The sequence below is a fragment of the Canis aureus genome, chromosome 5 (genome assembly GCF_053574225.1).
Source record: "Canis aureus isolate CA01 chromosome 5, VMU_Caureus_v.1.0, whole genome shotgun sequence".
NCBI lineage: Eukaryota > Metazoa > Chordata > Mammalia > Carnivora > Canidae > Canis > Canis aureus.
This window is the reverse complement of record NC_135615.1, coordinates 7,155,884-7,171,733: the sequence shown is the minus strand read 5'-3', so window position 1 is coordinate 7,171,733 and position 15,850 is coordinate 7,155,884. Positions and strand designations below refer to the sequence as shown.

Below are 15,850 nucleotides of genomic sequence, written 5' to 3'. Positions count from 1 at the left end.
TCACCAGACATTGAATCTGCCAACACATTGATCATGGACTGCCAGCCTTCAAACTGTGAGAGAGAAATTTCTAAGACGGATTGACAGGAGTTTTACTCTCCAAAGTTTTACTATGTGCACACGGAGGCCCAGTAATGAAATTAAGACCCAATGAAATGGGCAAGGCAGGCAGTTTTTATACATTTTAGACAAAGAGATAATAAATTTGTGAGGAATTTACAGTAAAAGGAAAACAGGTGTTTGGGAGTTTCAGTTAAAGAATCTGAAGCAGAATTTGGTCTGAGGTAGTAGATTAGTAAAATGTAACGAGGTTAGAGGTCCCCGTTCTCTGTCCAAGTCACCTTCTTCACCTTGCTCTCTAAGTGCACTCCCTTGTCTGATCATCCCAAACTTGCTGCTCTGACTAGTGACTCCTAGGCAGGAGAAGAAGAAAAGAACCAGAGGTCAGATGGTGCCGTTGATGAAAGAGGAACCAGAGAGGTCAGGTCTTAGCAAGATTTTTCTATTTAATTTCAGGTAACTGCTCATATGAATGCTTTGACTCATGATGGCACTGGCTTTAATGTTTTTAGTTTGAGCTCCTGTGTCTGTGTTGGGGCGAAGGGCAGGCCACCCCAAGACCAGCCACTTCGGCATGGAGATGATTTTAAGTGAAAAAGCAATCAAAACCCGGCAGATTCAGGAAAAGATCTTTACCTCCCTCGGTACTGCCTAAAAGACTTTAGATAAAGGACCTGCTCCAGGCAGGGAGCTAGCACCAGAGAACCACACTATACTATGTACTAGGTGGGTAGACAGGTAAGAAGCCAGCAAGACCTGTTTGATCAAAAGTCTTTTAGGTCCCATTGTTTCTGAGGGCCCAGCAAACACTTGATTACCAAACATTTGCTCTTTTTCATCTTCCTGTGAACTGCATTCCTTTCCTGTAGAAGTCCCAGATCTTTACTTCCTTCTCCTTATTTCAGGATGACATGCATCCTTAATTTTGCCTGAATTCCTACCCTAGGAATGTCTCTATCTGTGTGGATTCCTTCTACATACAAAATTAAATTTGATTTTCTCCCATTTACCTGTCTCTTGTCAATTTGATTCGTAGTCCCCCCAGGACTTGAAAGGGGACAGAGAATTCTTGCTCCTCAACATATGCATTCCTGATACTATATTTTGAACAAAGCCATGGCTGATTTCATGGCTCTGGACACAATCTTTGCATAAGAAAGAGTGATGACATTCGCCTGTAAGAGAATATCCGGAGATAATAAACATCAATGCCATAACAGAGAATGGGATGTTTTCAGAACCAACTCTGAATCAGTTCCCACTGTCATTTATTACATAATGGATAAAATCCAGTGGATTTATTAAGCGAGTGGCATTCTGCTTGCATGGCTAACATTAAGGAGCACACCAATTTATTGAATGTACTCATTTGACAGCCATCTGTTTATCCTTTGACGTGTTTCATCTTAAAGGAAGATCTATACTAATTAAAAAAGTGAAACTGCCAATAAAAGTTACACTAATATATCCCCACATGCTCTGTCAAACTTCTGTGTGTAATTTTTAAGGCCTGTTTAAATGACCCGAATTGGATTCATTTGAACAAGCCCGCACCTCCCACTCACTGTTCCATCTGACCTTTTTATGAAGAATTTCCCGTTTAACCTCAAATTTCCTCTCTGGTGATAACGGCCACAATAGCAGTGTAACTCCAGAAACACCTGGATATTTACCACCTGTTTGGTTCTCTTCCATTTGGTTTCAGATCAAGTCTTGGCACCACGCCTTACGAGGAGGCTGTGTCGATCACAGAACAGATCCTGACAAACAGTCCGTGAAAAACAGACAGCAGCTGGCTGACTGTGAAGGGAGCTCTGTCCCCCTGCCAATTGATACACGAGCCCCGGCAGCAGGTATTCAGTAAGCGCCTACTTAAAGCGTCGAATCTGGAACATCTAAAACGTGGTGCTTGCCCAGACACCTGGCCTGGGACTGTGCACCACGCACCTCAAGGCTGGTGGAGCTGCCCGTCACTCCAGTCTCTGGAGGTGGCCTCAGGTGACCAGTGGCAGATCACGCTTGTCCCCCGACCCCATCCCCACCACTGGTCCTCAGCTCGTTACAAGGAAGCGATTGTTAATGAGCATTCATCTCCGATCTGTGGATTCGATTCCAAAGTCTTGTAAACTTCAACCATGTGAATTCATGTGTGGTTCCACATATGACAAGAATGCCTCCTTTAAGGGCGCCTGGGTGGCTGAGATGGGTTAATCATCTGATTTTGGCTCAGGTCATGATCCCAGGGTCCTGAGGTCCAGGAGGGTCACTCCCTCTGCTCAGCGGGGAGTCTGCTTCTACCTCTCCCCCTGCCTCTCTGTCCAGTTGTGCTCTCTCTCGCTCTTGCTCTCAAAAGAAATAAATAAAATCTTTAGATAAATAAATAAATAAATAAATAAATAAATAAATAAATAAATAAATAAATACCTTTCCTTTTCTTTAGCTCTTTGGAGTTCGCCGCCGCCTGCTGGAAAGGATGCTGCTTGATTCATGACTCAATTAGTAAAGCCAGTTAGATCTTTAAAATTTACTTGGCTGCATTTTTGTTATGTAACAACCCCAACCTCCCATTGCTGTTGCTGAGGTTCCTCCTCATTGCGTCTTTTTTTTTTAAAAAAAAGAATTTATTTAGTTACTCATGAGAGACACAGAGAGAGAGAGAGAGAGAGAGAGAGAGAGAGAAGCAGAGACACAGGCAGAGGAAGAAGCAGGCTCCATGCAGGGAACCTGATGTGGGACTCGATCCTGGGACTCCAGGATCTCGCCCTGTGCCGAAGGTGGCGCTAAACTGCTGAGCCACCCAGGGATCCCCCCTCATTGCTTCTTGAAAGCAGGACCAGTTCCTGGAAACATCGGGGGTTTTCTCAGTGAAGTGAGAATCTTTGCGGTACAATTTCTGCTGTCTGCCTACTTAGGAGGGGCCTAGCTTTGTGGCCTTGACTTCACTAGGGCCGTTATGTACACCCTTCTCCAGCAAGCTGGTTTTACTTACTCCTGTCTCGCAGCCCTGTTGAGTTTTGAAGTTTTCCAAGAGAACACCTGCAAGTCTCGTTCAAACAAATTCATCCTCTCCAAGGTGATACCAAGTCATGCAGCCTCGAGTCTCCCTCTCCTCTGTGAAACCGTAACACGCTCTGGAACAAAAGGCTGTTGACTATTAAAAGGACACAGTTTCAGATACTGATGGCTGTAAGTCAGCTGTCCCGGCTGCTGCCTGCCCTGGGCTGACACATCCCTCAGAAATGCACTTTTCCTGGGAAGACCGACCATCTCCTAATCCTCCTGGACTGTAAAAACAAAACAAAAAACCAAGGGCAATTTCTCAAGAAGGAGATGTCTCTTTGAAAAACACCCTGAGGCATATAAATAAGTAATATCTAGTTAAAATGCAGATTCTCAAACACCACCCCAGCAATTATTCATTTATCTGGGATGAGGCACAGGACCGCATTTTCTGACGGGCCTGGGGGCACCCATGCAGCCTTGTTTGGAGAAACACTGATAAGGCTTCAAGTTCTGTGTGGCATTCTGGAAGCATACTTTACATTTTAAGAAGAGAAAAATATCTACTTAAATTAGATCAAGGCAGAGGCCTCAGAGACTTAAGGTAACCGAGATAAGGGAGAAATATACTCACCTGCTTCACCTCCACTGCTTCACAAAACCATTTTTCCCAGTCCACATTTTTACTCCTAATTATTTACCACCTCACCTCAGGAAGATTTGAGGCAATGGACTTGGCCTTCTTAGCACTCAAGGGTCATTAACCCATTCTCTCATTCAGGGAGACAGGAAGCAGTTATTTGAAGAATTGACTGGAAACAAGGGGGCAAGGTACGTGTTACCCTGACCCCCCTCCAGGGAAAGGAGTCTGAGCTTCTAGTGAACATCACCTATGCTGCGTCTCTCTGTGCTCAGAGACAGACACGTTCTGAGAACTGTTCTCTCTGTTGCCTCCTTGTGAGTCCTTGTGTTACCCTGGCTACACCTTAGGATCACCTGCCAAGCTCTTCAAACAGACTAATCCTAACTCCAGGCCTCCCCGATTTAAAGGTCTAACTAGGTTGCTGAAGAGAACACTGTCTGAGCTGCTTTGAAGGGTGACCTGCCCACCGGGGGAGGAACACGTTTGCAGTGGCAGGGAAGTATTCATTTATTTAACAAATGTTTATTGGAGGCCTACTCTCGGCAGGGCAGTGCCCTAGGAGAAAACTATGGGGAAATGAGACACAGAGCCTGGCCCTGAGGAGCTTGGAGCCTGGAGCCATGAAAGGACATCTCTGGTATAGACAATGGCACTCACCTCCGGTTTCTCTGCTTCTGCCCCTGCGCCCTGCAGCAACATGCACCTGCTAAAACCCGGATCTGATAATGATGCTCCTCACTCAACACCTGCCTGTGGTTTTGTGAGAACAAAATCTAAAGTCCCACAGTGATCTGGGAAGCCCTAAATTATCTGGCCCTTTCTTGAATCACTGACCTCATCTCCTGGGTTCTTCCCTTGCTACCCAAGGCTCAGCCTCCGCCCTTCCATTTCTCATCCTCAAACCAGCCGGCATCCTCCTGACTTCTCTTGCAGCGCTCTCCTCTTCCCTCTGCCCTGAAGGCTCTGCAGGACTCCCCACCTCCCCAGGGGTCTGCTTCAGGTCTCTGCTTCTATTTGACATCATTGGCAGGGGCACCTTGGTGGCTCAGTTGGTTGAGCGTCTGCCTTTGGTTCAGATCGTGATCCTGGGGTCCTGGGATCGAGTTCTGCATCGGGCTCCCTACAGGAAGCCTGCTTCTCCCACTGCCTATGTTTCTGCCTTTCTCTGTGTCTCTCATGAATAAATAAGTAAAATCTTGATCTCGTGGGCAGGCAGCACTGACCATCCAACGCAAAAGAACAAATAGCCTTCCTACCTTGCCAGCCTCTCTTTTATTATCCACTTTATCGTTCTAGAGTACCTCACCTGTGTGACACACTGTATCTTTCTTTTTTGACTTCTGCATTTCTCCTACACTGGTCAGCACCCTTTGCATTGGTGTATTCCAAGCTGGGCCTTGCCACCTGCTGTGCTGCTAAATGCCTGGCAGTGCAAGGCCCATGGTTGGCATGCAATATGTACCCATTGAATGGAAGAATACCTGGGAATCCACCCACGGGGGCAGGAAGTGGGGCTGGAAGGGAGCCAACAGAAGCCCAGAAAGGGTGATTTTACCTTGTGGAGGAACTGATTTTTTTGCTTTAAAGGAAGAGACAGGGGCAGCCTAGTGGCTCGGCAGTTTAGCGCCGCCTTCAGCCCAGGATGTGATCCTGGAGACCCAGGATCGAGTCCCACATCAGGCTCCTTGCAGGGAGCCTGCTTCTTCTTCTGCCTGTGTCTCTGCCTCTCTCTCTCTGTGTCTTCCATGAATAAATAAATAAATAAATAAATAAATAAATAAATAAATAAATAAATAAAATCTTTTAATGAATAAATAAATAAAGGAAGAGACAGGGGGCACCTGGGTGGCTCAGCAGTTGAGCGTCTGCCTTTGGCCCAGGTTGTGGTCCCAGGGTTCTGGGATTGAGTCCCACATCCGGCTCCTCATGGAAGCCTGCTTTCCCTCAAGGTCTCTGCCTATGTCTCTGCCTCTCTGTGTCTCTCATGAATAAATATATAAAATCTTTAAAAAATAATAAAGGAAGAGACAGGATCAGATCCATGATTTAGAAAGAGTCCTCAGAGCAGAAGATAAGTGCACTTATTTCCCCATTTTATAGATGAAGATGCTAAGACACCAAGGTAATACAAAGGGCCCATGTTTGCAAAGCTAGTAAGCGAATTAGCAAGATTCTGTCTGGGGAAGTTTGCCTCTAGAGCCAGCCTTAATCACCAGGATCTGCTCCCATCGGATTAAGACATATTTTTCTGACCCATTGTTTTTGATTCATTGTGTACTTTAAACCAATACACAACACCAGAGCTTAAACACAGTAGGTATGCATTTAATTTCCCTTTTCCAAAGGGAAGAGAATCACGAGACATATTCTGTGCATGATGCCCCAGTCTGGCATGTCCTTCTCTGTCCTCTCAGCTGCAGTCAGGTCTTGAGGAGTGGTTTCCAGATAAGACACTACTCCAGGTGTGTACAGGTATTGCATTAGGCTCTAGGAGGCACTGGCAAGGAAGGAACATTTCCCCCTGTGGCTAGCCGCCTAGGGCAACTGTCAATTAACAAAGAAAGATTACAGTTTTGAAAATGATGCTATCAGAGAGCAGGGGTGAGGGGTGAGGGGCTGGGGGGTACTGACCCTGAGAGGTGAGGCATTTGTACCAAGGCAGTGAAGGTCAAGAGTGAGAAAGGCAGGGAGTTTGGGGGAGAATGTTCTAGAACAGACAGAATCAGAAAAAGGAGATGGAACAAACTGATACGTCTTACTAAAAGCAAGAGTTAGGCTGATTCATGGAGTGGTGTCTGCTCCTCAGTATGAGGTTTCCAAAGAATTCCAGCAGTAGATACAAATAAGTAATTTTAGAGAGTCCATTGTAGGTCTCACTTAAATGTATTTGGCCTCAATTGAAATTCATTTTCTTCTGTCTGGCCTTAAAAATAATGGAATTTTCTCATAGTATGAGCTGTGTGATTCTGTGATTTTGAAAGAGTCTGAGGCATTTGCAGACATGCTGGACAGATACTGGAGATTATTGTAAGGTTTTTTTCCCAGGCAATTCTGCTTACATCCATCTCTCTGCATGCTTTGGGAAAAACTGAAAAATTAGGCTAATTTTATATCTATTTAAGAGATGCCTGTTTTGTTTTGTTTTGTTTTGTTTTTCTTCTTTAAGGATTTTCAAAAAAAATCAACCAGTGTATACAAAGCCTTCACCATGTTGGACATCAGAAACCTTAAAAAGAGATGACTTAAAAAACACATAGACCCTTATCTCCAACCATGTTTTAAAAGCAATATAACAGAAAACACTAATTTGAAAAGATATATGTACCCTGTGTTTATTGCTGCATTATTTACAATAAGCAAGATATGAAATCAACCCAGAGGTGAATGGATAAAGGAGATGAGGCATATATGTGTGGCGGAATATTACTCAACCATGAAAACCATGAAAAAAGAATGTGATCTTGCCATTTATGATAACATGGATAGACCTAGAAGGTATCATGTGAAGTGAAATAAGTCAGATAGACAAAGACAAATGCCATATGATTTCACTAATATGTGAAATCGAAAAAACAAAACAAATGAATAAACAAACAAATAACTAAAAGCAAAAACAGGCCTGTTAATACCGGGAATGGATGGCTGCCAGTGGGGTGGGACGTGGTGGAATGTGCAAAATGGAAGAAGGGGAGTAGAAGGTTCAGACTTCCAGGTATGGAATGAATAAGTCACAGGGATGAAAGACACAGCATAGGGAAGATAGTCAGTGGTATTGTGCTAGAGTTCTATGGTGACAGGTGGTAGTTACACTTGTGATGACCATAGCTTAGTACAATGAGTTGTTGAGTCACTACGTTGTCCACCTGAAACTAATGTAACATTGCGTGTCAATTAGACTTCAATAAAAAAATATAATACATAATAAATAAATGCAAGCAACATGTCGGGGTGGGATAGGACAGGGCATAGTCAGATTTTCCCTCAAATCGAAAATGTCTTTGCTTAGAAACCTTCTGAGAAGTAATAATGAGTCTTATCACTGCACATCCAGAAAAGCTAAGTTGTTACCCTCTGTGAGGGATGGACAATAGATATTATGTGTCCCATTTGAGATGAGAAAACTGAGGAAGTATGCTGAATTGATTTGCCTAAATTTACATGTTTTGCCCATGAAAGGTCAGCCTGGGGTCAAGGCCTGCTTTCCTTAAATTCCAAATGTCTTTCTTCCACAACTTAGATCATGTCTCATGACAAATAAGCATACTTAGGTTGAGAGAAGGCATTTTTAAAATGTAATCACTTCCTCAGTGTCTTCCATTTGACATTAAAATATGACCTCATATGTCAGAATCTAAACACTATCTTCTCACGAGCAATGAAGAAGATAAAAAAAAAAATCATTTTCCCCTCACAGTGCAATGTCTGCCTCATAGCAGATCTTCAGTAAGTACTTAGTGAAAATGAGTGAATAAATGATGGAACAAAGGTAAGGGAAATCTGAATTCAATGCAAAGTTTCCATTTCTTGAGACACATGGACTATGGTAGAAGACTTTGACCTCTACGACCTTGAACCATTGGTGTGTGCAGTAGGCAAAGCTGCAAGTGCCCCTCACTTTGTGCCACCTTCTCCATCACCACCCCTCTGCCCCAGCCCAGGCAAGAGAGCTCATATTTCATGTAGCTTTAGCCAGGTGAGTCAGGGATGGGTGCCTGACCTCAAAAAAGCCAAGTAGTTTGGGTAGCCAGCTTGTCATAATCTGTGATTATCAACAATTTGAGAGGCCAGAAGCTGTAGTCAGAGATTATAGGTCACCATGGGGAGCCACAACCACTTGCCATAAAAGGAAATCAAAGTAAGAGAGGAAGGAGAGAAATTCAAAGTGCAATGATGAAATTGTAGGAGAGTACAGGGACCGAATGGGGAGAGGAGAGACCATGTGGCAAGAGAACCCCACACACCTGGAAGACTGAGCACAGAAGGAGCATAGGGAGAGACGTGGCTCCTGACTTCCCAGATTTGAAGTATAGTTTTCATGAAACTCAACTTTATTTCATTTCCTTGAGATTTCCTTATATTGTTTCAATAACTCTTCCTCCTCTTATTGTATTTCATTCTGCTCTTTTCTGGTTTGTTTATTGTGTTGTTGTTGTTGTTGTTGTTGTTGTTTTCCAACCAAGAACTTTCATGAGAGCAGCCTATTTGCCTATTTTAGAGTTAAAAACTAAAATTTCTAATAAAGCTGAATATGAAAAGTAATATATTGATCAGTTTTGTTTTAGGTAGACTATTTTAATTAGGAATTTTGTGCCAGTGGCTTTAGCCATGCCCTTGCTAGCTGACATTGGTATCTAGGGCATTTGAGCAAGTAAATATGTTTTGTCACCTTGCTGACAGGCAAGGCTATTTGAATTGGTTTCCAGAGAATTCTGGCACTTCAAACTAATGAGTATTTTTATAGATCCAAAGCATTTATGGGAGGAAGTTTATTGTCCAATCTTTGGGCATATAAGAAAATATTTGGTTTCCTTGAATGTGACAAATAACTAATTTGCTAATAAATGGATAATGTCACCCTGCCACCTATGTGGATAAATGATTACCTCTGTTAGCCATTTGGGTATACTATTTGCTTTCTTGCTAGTGCAACTATGATTTATCATAGCAATACCTCCTACATAGTAATTCCTTATTCTATTAATATGGTTGGTATGGGGCATGATGAACTATTATTTACCTATGAGATATATATGCATATATATGTATATATATCACGTTTTTTTCTTTTAACAAATTTTGATGAAGGGTCTGCTGTATATGTAACACTAGGTGTTGGTTGGGGAAAAGGAACACAGGTCATCATCCCTACTCTTAATGTTATATTTAAAAAGCAGAATGGGGACACCTGGGTGGCTCAGTCAGTTAAGCATCTGCCTGTGGCTCAGGTTGTGATCCCGGGGTCCTGGGATCAAGCCCCACATGGGGCTCCCTACTCAGAGGGGAGAGTCTGATTCTCTCTTTCCCTCTGCCCCTCTCCCTGCTCCTGCTCTTTCTCTCCCCTTCTCAAATAAATAATAAAATATTTTTTAAAAATCAAAATAAAAGGCAGAAACGGTTATTGATTTTATAAAATGTTCTGTTACGACATAGGTATATTGTATTGCTCCTTAGAACAATTGGAGAATTAAGGTTGTTTTCAAGTCTGGAAGTCTAGATTCATTAGGAGAAGTTGATGTGGATGAAGATTCTCTTCTGCTCTATTCATTGGTAGTAATCTATCAGGCTTAGCCCAAAAACTGTTTAATGAATACATGAGTGAATGGGTGAAGAAAGGAACTGGTAAGATTACAAGCAGAAAAATTTTACATGGGGAAATCTGGCATATTGAGAGTAGCAGCTAAACCCAGTGTGACCAAATTAGATTGAGTTGTTTTTCCTGGTGCCTCCTTGGAGCATCAAAATTTTGTCTCTACTTGGTCTTTCTCAGTATCAATCCTTGTTTGTGTGCCCCATACAGCCTTTAAAAAAATTTTTTTTGTTTAATTATTCATGAGAGACACACAGAGAGAGGCAGAGACATAGGCAGCGGGAGAAGCAGGCTCCCTGCGGGGAGCCCGATGTAGAACTCGATCCCAGGACCCCAGGATCACAACCTAAGCCAAAGGCAGACACTCAACCACTGAGCCACCCACATGCCCCCATACAGCCCTTCTAGTAAAATATATTCACCTAGGATCCCTTGGCCAATTCCAGTAAGGGAGTCTTACTTTCCTCCAGGATGTTCTGAAAACTTCTGTCTTCCTCCCTTTGAAAGTTAACACCAAGGAGAGATAATTAGGGAGCTACTGGCTGCTTTGTCTCCAGCTCTATCCATTTCCTTCTATGGGTCATTTTAAACTCCTTACTGTGGTAATAGTAATGACCTGCAAGTAGGGCTAACTGAAAAAGATCCTCCCACCTTAATGATATTTTCCATGGAACAAGTTTAAAACATTCAGACTCTTGTGTTTAGTACCATCTGACCTGCCTATGGTAGAGGTGATTTACCCCTATTAATGCATAAAAGCTTCAGTATTAATGGCCAACATTGTGATTTCAATAAATCTAAGGTTATTAAGTCTTTAGATTTGATCTGTATTATTAGTGAACTTAATGTTAAAAATAAATCCAAAATTTCATGTTTAAAATGGCAGACTTGAAAATTTCATTGCATTTTCTCCTTTAAAAATCATTCTAAAAATCACAGAGATTGAAGGTAAAATCATAAATTTCACCTAGGAGACAGCTATAGCCTCAACAATGTAAAAGGTGGTCTTTACAAGACAAAGTTGAATTTGGGTTTGAGAAAAGTCAGGGCAAAAATGCCTACAGCTGTGTCTCTCAGGCCAAGGGTGGAGGAGCTCCAACGTGTTGGCACATCTGACGAGACAAGACCTCTGTCCACTGGTTGAAACAATGGGAACAGATGCTAGTGCTGGGGGCTTATATGGGTTGGGTTTGGCACCAAGGAGAAGCCAGGGAATTGAAATTGAATGAAAAATTGCAGGAATTGGTGTCAAAGATAAATAAGGGGGGGGGCACTAGTTAGGATAGCAAGGACAGACTTTAACCAGTAATAAGTATTGTTAATAAGCAGAGAGCCCAGCATGAACTGAACTCAACTTTCATCTGTATGGAGTGATAGGGCATTTTTCAGAGAGAATGAAGGTGAAGGGAGGTGGAGAGCAGGGACTCAATAGAGTCAGAGAAGTGAAAAATTTTAACAAGTGGGAAGGGAGAGCTTGGTCTATGGGAACCTACCTGGGTATGCTGACTGGTGCTTATCACAGTTAGGCTCCCACCCACCAGCAGAACCTGGGAAGTGGAGCCTTATCCTTATGCACTGGCTGGAACAGTTTTCTCAGGTAGACATTTTAGGGAAGGCTAGGGTCATCCTAGGGATACAACCTTGAGCTGTTAGAATCTACAAACTAGTGTCTGTTCACACCTTTATAGGCCAAGGTTAAGGCCTAGTTGAGAAGAGGGCTCAGAGAAGCCTGGCTAGAGTTCAGTCAAGGAGAGAGTCTTTGTTGCCTCCGAATCCAAGCGGGAGAATGTGCTGTATTAATGAAGAAAGGGGACTGAAGAGCCTGCTTGTCTGGGTTTGAATTCTGGCTCTGCCACTTACCAGATCTTGGGGGCAAATCACCAGACCTTAGTCTCTCCATTTCATAGCCGATAAAATGGAGTTTCATATAGTATCTACTCCATAGGGATGTCACGAGAATGACATGAATTTGTGTTTGTGAAGCACATAGAGCAGTGCCTAGCACAAAGTATATGTTGTATAAGTATCTGCTATGATTACATTTTCATAAGCAATCTAACTACGATGCAGGTGGGATAAGAGATTCTGTATAGCAAGTGGGCTTACACCTGCTGATCTTGGCTGACTTGGGAGAAGGAAAGCATGCACAACTCTGTGTTATAAAAAACTTCAGTGTAAATCAGAGAGAATCTCTGTCTGCCTGGAAAATGTCCCTGACCAAGCAAGGGCCTCGTCCAGGAAAAACTCCACCTTATTCAAAGTTGAACACTAATCTGAAGGAAACCTCCAAAAGATCCTATATATGAAAATGAGAATTGAAGAAAAAAATGAAAAAGAAATAGAAGATGAGAAACATTGGCCAGAGAAAAAAAATGTTAGAAAAGAGAAGAAAACTTAAGTCAAAGAAACAACAAAATAAAACAAAAAAAGCAAAGCAAAGCTGTCTAATCAGGATGGGACCATATTATTCTGCAATGACATCAAGCCCCTAAATCTTGGTGGCTTAAAACAATTAATCTTAGGGACACCTGGGTATTCAGTTAAGTGCCTGACTCTTGATCTCAAATCAGGTCTTGATCTCAGGGTCTTGAGTTTGGACTCCACGTTCGGCTGCATGCTGGGTATGGAGCTTAAAACAAAATAAACAATAAATTTTAATCTCTCACTTAGGCTAGGTGTATTTTTTGGTTTGACTGAGTCCTGCTCCATGACATCCCTAGTTAGGAACTCAAGATGAAGGAACCACTGCCATCTGGAATGTCCTAAATTTCTCTCACCAGAAGTAAGGAAGGCTTATCATACAATGGCTCCTAACATTTCCAGTAGAAGTACTGCATGCCACTTCCATGAACATTCCCTTGGCCACTTGCAAGTCAGAGAAACACAATTAATTTCAAATGGGGAGGGAAGTTCAAATGGGGAGGGAGGTACCTGGAATGGGAACTGCAATATTTGTGAATATCTCTAAGCACTACTACAAAGCACTTTAAAATATAATTTAAGAAAACTTCCCATAAGAAATTAGACTTGAGTCTATAATAAAGAACATATTGCATTCCACAAGAAACTAATCCAGGAAGATAAACAATGAGATCCCAGAAAAGTTTTTGGGATGAATTCTGAGAAGGATAGGATAAATACACACACACACACACACACACACACACACACACACATAAGATGGGCTTATGTTTTTCCCTAGCAATATCCAATGCTATGAAAAAGTAGAAAATAGATAATGTGTTTTCTTTCTTTTTTAAAGGTTTTATTTATTTATTTGACAGAGAGAGAGCACAAGTAGCAGGAGCAGCAGAGGGAGAAGGAGAAGCAGACTCCCCTCTGAGCTGGAAGCCAGATACCAGACTTGATCCCAGGACTTCTGGGATCATGACCTGAACAGAAACCAAGTGTCAGATGCTTAACTGACCATGTCACCCAGACCCTAGATCATGTGTTTTCTGAAAGAATGATAGTAAGGTACTTTTTCGGTTTCCAATGTTTACTTCAATTTTTGTGTTTTTGACAAAAATACATTGAAAATGTATATTTATTGAAAACAATTGCATTTTATTTTCTTATATCTTAGGGTACTAATAGCAACCTAGACAGAAAACACAATAGTACAGGTCATTAAAGAAAGCTGAAAAGAAAAAAATGTAATTTTTTTTTTCAGAAATTTCAAAAGAAATTCTGTTCCAATTTTTGAAAACTTTAAACAAGGAAAGTGAGCAAGCTTCTTTTAAGCATAGCCCACATACAACTCTCAAGTAAGGTTTTATTAATTTTGTATTTCATGAAGATTTAGTTCTTGATTAAAACAATGAAAAAGAAATAAGATATCACCTTATGAGAATGTGGGGAAAAAGGAACCCTTGTGCATTGTTGGTAGGAATGCAAACTGGTGCAGCCACTGTAAAAAACAGTATGGAGTTTCCTCAAAACGTTAAAAATAGAAATACCATATGATCCAGTAATTCCGCTACTAGGTATTTACCCAGAGAATACAAAGACACTAATTTGAAAAGATATATGCATCTTTGTGTTTATTGCGGCATTATTTACAATTGCCAAATTATAGAAGCTGCCCAAATGTCCTTCAATAGATGAATGGATAAAGAAGATGTGAGATAGATAAATATATATACACATACATATACAATGAAGTATTACTCAACTCTAAAAAAATGAATGAAACCTTGCCATTTGCAACAACATGGATGGGTATAAAGAGTCTAATTCTAAGTGAAATAAGACAGTCAGCAAAAGATAAATAGCATATGATTTCACTCATATGTAGAATTTAAGAAACAAAACAAATGAACAAAGAAAAAAAATAGACACACCAAACAACAGGCACTTCACCATAGAGAACAAACAGATGGTTACCAGAGGGGAGGTGAGTAGGGTGTTGGGTGAAATAGGTGAAGAGGGTAAAGAATACACTCATCATGATGAGTAAGCACTGAGTAATGTATAGAATTTTTGAATCACTATATTGTACACCTCAAACTAATATAGCATGGCATGTTCACTATACTGGAATTTAAATGAATGAATGAATTTTTTTAAAAGAAAGGAAAGAAAATAAAGAAAAAAACAATGAAAAAGATCAAGAGAATCATATTGAGTCTAGAATTTGAACAAATCAAATATCTGCAATTTTATCTTCTTTATTGAATGAATACTGATCAAACAATGAGAATGAAAATTAATTATTCCTATGAAAATCATAAGCCAAAAACAACAAAAGGTCACTCTTATCTGCCCATTAGAGGATGAAAAAAATGACATCCAAGACCTGTGGCATGTGGACCTGTATTCATACTCTCGAACTAGACTCCTCAAATGTTAGGAGTAGGCCTATAGATATTTACTATATCAAGAAATACAAATAACTACACTCCCCAATAAAAGAAAATAAAAAGATTCTAAGTTTGAATCACAAAACAATATTTAACAAAATGATGCATACAAAAAATGTAACTTTTTAAAAATGGATTCAGAATGTTTAAAAATAAAGTTTGTCAAAGATATACCAGAAATATTCAAATAAAAAGAAAGGAAAAGTTGCAATCTAAAGAAACAGGGTTGAATCAGGGTAAATAGGCATGAAATGAATCAAAGTGTTCTATATAATGACAAATGATTCTATCAGCAGCAGTGCTTAATATTTGTGATTAAGCACCAAACATCACGGCATCAATATTCATAAAGCCAAAATGCAAGAAATCTAGAGAAAGATAGAAAAACAATAGTAGTATAAAGCTTCACTTCTCTTGAAGTGATCACATGGAAAAAATGAGACTGAATTATATGTGTGAAAATCACCTGAAAATGAATGTAGATAATTTGATACAATAATATAGAAGACAGATGCAATAAGGTATACGTAATTGGTGTACATCCAACTCTACATTCTGAAAAGACAAAATATACTTTTCTTTATTTATCCGTGGACTGATGTCAAAAATGACCACAAATCATAAAGAAATTATAAAACATAGAAATAACATTAGACAATGCAATGCAGTGAAAAGAGCACAGAAAGTGGTAAAAACAACCACCACCATATCAAATCCACTCTCATCTGGAGTAAAACATCTCTTCACTCTTGGGACACTGCATAAATGAACACTGAAGTTGCAGTGTTTCTAGAAAAATAAATATGAATCTACCTATCTATCTACCTACCTTTATACCAAAGGAATACACATTATCCTAAATACTTGAAAAATATGTAATATTAAATACTTACATGCAAAAAAAGAGAAAGATATCACCTCAGGTCTGTAATCACAGTATCAGAAAAATAAGAGATGACATGTGTTGGAAACATGTGA

General features: G+C 40.6%; 1 long non-coding RNA gene across 7 annotated transcripts in view; it reads right to left on the bottom strand.

Annotated features, from left to right (window-relative positions):
- LOC144313651 (uncharacterized) overlaps positions 1–15,850 on the bottom strand; it is a 34,538-nt gene that overhangs the window by 7,820 nt on the left and 10,868 nt on the right. For 2 of the 7 annotated variants that reach the window (XR_013379275.1, XR_013379274.1), the window contains 3 exons: positions 3,050–3,211; positions 1,734–2,405; positions 1,071–1,235 (listed from right to left, as the gene is read on the bottom strand). This is a non-coding gene — a long non-coding RNA (uncharacterized LOC144313651). Of the gene's footprint in view, positions 1–341; positions 414–1,070; positions 1,236–1,733; positions 2,406–3,049; positions 3,212–15,850 lie in introns of all 7 variants that reach the window. The other 5 variants (XR_013379277.1, XR_013379276.1, XR_013379280.1 and 2 more) reach the window with 5 other exon arrangements.